At 30.5% G+C, this 6,216-nt stretch overlaps 1 protein-coding gene across 3 annotated transcripts in view; it reads right to left on the bottom strand.

Annotated features, from left to right (window-relative positions):
- Positions 1 to 3,169: 3,169 nt before the first annotated feature.
- The window catches only part of GRIA2 (glutamate ionotropic receptor AMPA type subunit 2), a 186,326-nt gene continuing 183,279 nt past the window's right edge, over positions 3,170 to 6,216 (bottom strand). For all 3 annotated transcript variants that reach the window (XM_027567218.1, XM_027567221.1, XM_027567217.1), the window contains one exon: positions 3,170 to 6,216. This exon is cut by the window's right edge and continues 885 nt beyond it. The gene's annotated coding sequence lies outside the window, so the exon portion shown is untranslated.

The following is a 6,216-nucleotide window of genomic DNA, read 5'->3' as shown; positions in this document are numbered from 1 at the left end:
TTAGCAGAATAAATGCTATAGAGGATGTGGAATATTTTTAATACACACATGAACATACACAAACACAGAAACACAAACAATATTAAATAAAAAAGAACAAAGACATGCTTGTCTCTTTAACACAAATAGCTGACAGAATAATGCACATAAAACAGACTTGAAAGGCATTTCAGATACAAACTAAGTATAGTTATAAACTCAAGAGTGCATTTTAATTTAAAGGCAACCCCAAATAAAGATGACAAATGTCACACTGATTATCTATACCAAACCTCACTGCGAACTAAGGCACGCATTTTCAAGACGGCTATGTAAATGTCGATATGTTATCTCTCATCTCAGAATCACGTAGAACTCAGTGTCACATGTGACTGCCATTCATGACTCAGACTTCAGTAAAACTGTCCTCTGATAGTTGAGAGAAAAGGCAAGTCTAATTTAGGAAGGGAGAAATGGTGGCGGGGAAGAGAGACACAGGGAAAGCAAGAGCATATAGTTCATAATACTACAGATTTCCATTTTCATAAGAATCTCAACCACCTTGCAAATCATTTTCATTAGGCTATTTCCTTGTAAATCTATATATATTTACACAAAAGTGCTTTTAGATACGGGTCAACTATATCCAACAGCTTCAGGTTTAAATAAACACATTTTTTTTCCTTTTTGTAATACAAAATTCTTGATAATAAGATGTTGGGGAGTGGGGAAGGTGATGTTTACATAAAAAACCTCTAAACTGCATTATATTATCTCAAAAAAAAAGAATAAAAATGGAAAACAAACATACATTAAGTTATAATCGATGTTGGTTCTGATTCTTACCTAATAGTCTTTCTTATCTATTAATGTTGGTAATATAAGGAGTGATAATTAAAATACTATGATTATAATACATAGCTTCCTAAATGAAACAAAAAAATTTTTTTCTTTGATTTAGGAAATTCAACAAAAGTGTAGATCCCTCCAAAACACTTTCCATCTGAAGTAAAATACCCTCAATGAATTTAGGTGTGACGATGTAAATGTTTAAATAAAATTTTTAAAATAAGTAGTAACATTCATTTTAAGAATTTTTATGAATAAATTCTCAATTGACAGGCTTGTAGATATGAAATTACCAGCTTGTTTTAAAATACTTTTTCTTCAATTTTTTTGTTGCAGTTTAAATATCAGATGCTATTTAGCTGCTGACCAAAAATATATTGAATGATATTTGAATAAACTCTTATCTAAAGAAACAGATTCTAGAGATATACCATAATCATATATATGGCAACAATTTAGAATTACTAAACTGTGGTATTTGTTAATGGACTTACTCTTTGAAAATAGAGATAGAAATATTGATTGATTGTCAAATTTATGGACAAGCACAATTTATGAAACTTAGGATTTTTTTTGAGAAAGGAAAATATTTTGAGTCAATATTTAAAGAGATTGTTGATGAATGTTATCAGATATCTACTTTAAATTTAAATTTGAATGTCTTGAGTTAAAAATTGTTGGACACAGAGATATAACTCTTTAATTGTCAGAGTTATCCACATACTTAGATTATTTCTAAGTTGAATCGGATCAAAATCCACATGCTTTAAAGAAAACATCATTCCTAATCATCAGAATAGAGGTTTCCAGCTTAACCATTCCTTCAATTTCTATTTATTCAAGATACATTCAATAAATACTTGTTCAACTGAATGAATGCATAACAGAATTAGTGAATGTCTTGAGATAATAAAATATATTTGGAACTGAATACTAAACTTGATTTTTCTGCACCAAGTGGAACCCCAATGCATAAACTCATTTCTTTACTTTTTAAAGAAGAGAAATGTTGCCTTATGTTTTAACTGATCATATTACATTTCCTTTCATCATCCCAGGAGACAGTCCTAGCATCCACATCCTCCAGGTGAGAAGACAAGAGACCAAGGGAGACGTGAACAAAGGCAGGAAAAGCTAGAATCCTGGTTTTGACTCCCTCCCAAGTGGTTAATCCACTCCCCCACATTCCAATTTACAATAAAATGAAATTGGCACATGAACCTGAAAAGGAAGAAAAAAAAGAAAGAAACATGACCAAATTGTGATGAATTCAGACATATCCAATGAAGTAACAGTGCATTTATGCATATCCAAAAAGGAACTTGGTTCTGAAATAGAAAAACTGATGAATACCTAGTAGGGAAAAAAGACAATTAAAAAATAATCTGAACGTGCTCGAGGGTAGAATTAAAATAGAAAATTGACTTGCGTTCATTCTAAAGTGACTTAAAGAAGGAATTCTGATGAGCAAACATTAAAGATGAAAGAGCCTTCCTTTTCCTATAGAAATTCTGTAAATTGTACATGGAGGAATATAACAAATTTGCAATTATTGAATCAGAATATGCCCGTGATGCAGAAATACAGCTTGACAGAAAATTTTTACTTCACTCTAGAAATTCTTAGTCATTTTTTTGTGGTTATTAAGAAGACTCTGAGACTGTCTTGTCCTAACTTTGACAAAATGAACTGCATTCTAAGTGACCTCAAAGTAAAATCTCAGGAAAGATTCTACTTCTCAAGTCAGAAGTAGATGGGTTAGCATGAAATAAAAGCCAAAAGGTGAGATGAATGAAACTTTAAAACTAGCTACCATTAGAAGTATAATATATAAAAAATTGCAAAAGAACAAGAAGAGAATGTAAAATGGTGAAGCAAGGAGGAAAAAAAATATATATAAACACACATATTCTTATGATCTAGATTTATACCAGGCACTTGCCTACTTGCACTGGATATTTGGTCATTTGTGTTAGTCTCTGGGCTTGAATATCTTCATTTTTATGTAAATATGTTTGAACCTTCATGTACTTAGAGGGCCATATGATATCTATGAGTTGTTTGAAACACAGAAATAGAGAAGTATAATTTATTGATTAATACCTAATAGAATCCCCAATGTCATGATCTAGTCCAAGCAACATATTATGAGGGTGAATCCCTTTTAAAAAATCTGACACAACTGTCAGAAAACATTTAGTGCAACCCCAAATTCTCATTCAGAATATCATGATGATTCATTTATACTTACCCATCTTTAATATTGGTGATTAAAAATAAATCATTTTTTAGCATTGGAACACTTAGCACGAAATGTACTCTACTTTTAAGCAGATGTTTATATCATTTGATTTCCTTTAATAAGCTTATTTAGAATTCATACACCTGGAGAAGGAAATGGCAACCGACTCCAGTATTCTTGACTGGGAAATCCCATGGACAGTGGAGCCTGGTGGCTACAGTCCATGGGGTCACAAGAGAGTCAGACAAGACATAGTTACTAAACAACAACAAAGACTTCATATAAAATTTGTGGGACTTAACCAATAAACTCTCCAAAGTTCATAGTATATTACTAATAAACCTTACATCATCAATTAAAATTGGCAATATAGAACATGTATAACTAATTCAATCCATACACCTACTCATTTCATTTCAGTTAGAGGAAAATGGAATATTTACCTAAATTGCACCTAATTATACACAACAGAATTTCAGGCTCTCTAAGAAATAAACTCTTACCCAGTCTAAAACAAGTTTAAAGACCCACACGTACCTTTTAAGGCATTAAAGTATTGAGTTTTGTTTATATTTCCTAGGCTGATAACTCTAGGATATGATGAGATAGGAAATAGAAAACTGGGAAGAAAATCACATTGTATAGTTTCTAATTATTTTCAATAATGTTTTTTTAATGGTATTGTCAAGGTGTTGTATTAAAGTCATCCTATAGGGTTATTATGCTGTTAATGCTTCTCTTCATTTGCTCTATTTATTACCATGACCACCAAAATATTCACAGCATTTGCAAAGTTATGATTGCAGAATGTTAAGATTACTGTATATTTAAGCAGAGCATTAGTACACTCAACTTTGAAACATTAAATATATTCAAACTGCAAACTTTTATACAAGAAATTTTAATGTGCAAGTTTGAGGAACTAAAATGGTTTAATTTTAGAATATATCTTAAAGCACTGTCTAAATATTTAGATGATCGTTTTTGTAGACAGACAAAGTTGCAAGATTTTTACTTTCTCATCAATACTCTCTTTCAATAAAATAAGACATGAACACTTTTTGGAAACATGTATGCCTGGAAATGTGTTACACTGTGGAATTTTTAAAGCAAGTTACTTTTCTGCTCTTCTGTTATGGTTATAACAGCAGCTGAGCTGACAAAACACAGAGCAAAATGAGGAACAAAATTCATAGTTATATTTCTACATATGCCCGAAACACTTAGTGAGTGTAAGCTCGGAATGTTGAAAATGTTAATGATTTTAGCTTAAAAAGTTATTTCTACTTTATTACAAGTGTATTATGCTAATGTATACACGGAGCAAAGGAGGTCCTTGTTGAGTAGAAACAGCTGGGTTTGCTTGGAACTACACGTAAGTACTTTTTTGTTTGTTTGTTTCTCATTATTATTAGTTTTAAGAACTATCTCATAAAAATAAATAAAGATCTTTGTCTTTTTTAAGAACATGTTTTATGTATGACTGAAGTTTTTACAACATCCGAAAAAGCCATCCGATGTTAGATTTAAAAATAAAATCAAAAGCATTTTCTGACATAGTACACATGAAAAATTGGAAATTCCAATATCTTCAATAGAAGTTGTAGAAAGTGTATGTCTCCTTGGAGCCTGACACCCACTTAACACAGCAGAAAATAAGGTACCATATACTGTAAACAAAAAAGTACATAAAGGACAGTTGTAAATTTACATAAGAATAGTTCATAAACATTTTGGTCTTTCCATAACAGTTTTTATATAAAATGAATAAAAAAACCTTTAGACAGCTGTCATCACTCTTGTTTGACCACATTTCACTTGATGCACACATATATATTTATATAACAATATATTGATGCACCGTTACATGGGTATTATACTATGATTACTGCTTGTAACTGAGATGTGCATTATCCAATCAACATTATCCATAGTTGAAATACTCTTACATTTATGTATTCTTGTCATGTTGTATCTATAAAAACATGAAAATATAACTTTACATTATTTCAATTTATTTACATTAGTTCAAGCTTGACAGAGAAAAATTGATAAGCTACAATTTGTAGAAGAGTAGGCCCAGAGGTACATTAAATAGCATTGATTGTATATTGTCATCTTTTTCATTTTTAAAAATCATTTTAAGTATACTATGGAAACAATTAGTCTGCAATTTGGTCATTCTAGCATTGATGATTTAAACTTAAAATGCACCTCCAACATTCCTGATGAGGAGAAATGCACTAAAATTATATTGTTTTATCCTGGAATTTGTGATTAGGGACAGCTAAATTTAAGGAAGTATATCATGATACCTCACACCACCACTTTCCATGCAAGTGATTGCTCTTAAGACTCCACATTTCTCTTTCCCTTTGTGATACATAATAAATAAGAATGTTTTTAAGACACTTAGTAAAACACCAAGTGGGTGCCTGCAGAGATAGTAAAAATAAAAATATTAAAAATTATGACTGAATGTTAATAATTTTAAACTCTGAATTAATTATATTGTAAAGGGCTTCGATGGAAATAAATGGTCTTTTATGAAGGGAAAGACAGATCCTTTAAATTTCTCAACTAGAGAAATACAAGATCTTTAGTCATGAGTTATAGATATGTGTTTTAGCCACACTGGGCATTTTAAAATAGCTATTCCACTCAAGAAATAAAAGTATAAAAAATATTTATTTTAAGGTCATTTATATTGATGACAATTGGAAGAAACTGTATTGCAGGTGACTCAAAAGTGCTTAAATTATTCATAATATATAAGATTTATGCCAGCTCTTAAAATTTTAAAAACAAAAACACAGATTTAGTTTATGGAATTTGATCAACAGGCATCTATCTACTTTCAAGGCATTTCTAATTTTACATACAACTGATACTTCTCTCTCTCAAACACTTTAAAATGGAACCTCACATACTCTGGTATTTGTTTTTTAAGATTAGCTTTTAAAATATATTAGCATTTATCTACAGAGATTAAATGCTTTATATATGAGAAGACATACTAAAAACAGGTTCAGATTTTGTTTTGGGAGTTTATACTTTAAGAACCTCCTGGTCTTCTTTAAAGTGAGCTAATTTCTCTGGGAACCTAACAATTTAATAGTCTTTGAATTCACTTGACTTATTGATGA

This window comes from Bos indicus x Bos taurus, chromosome 17 (genome assembly GCF_003369695.1).
Source record: "Bos indicus x Bos taurus breed Angus x Brahman F1 hybrid chromosome 17, Bos_hybrid_MaternalHap_v2.0, whole genome shotgun sequence".
Lineage (NCBI taxonomy): Eukaryota > Metazoa > Chordata > Mammalia > Artiodactyla > Bovidae > Bos > Bos indicus x Bos taurus.
The sequence above is the reverse complement of the archived record's forward strand: the minus strand, read 5'-3'. Positions and strand labels throughout refer to the sequence as shown.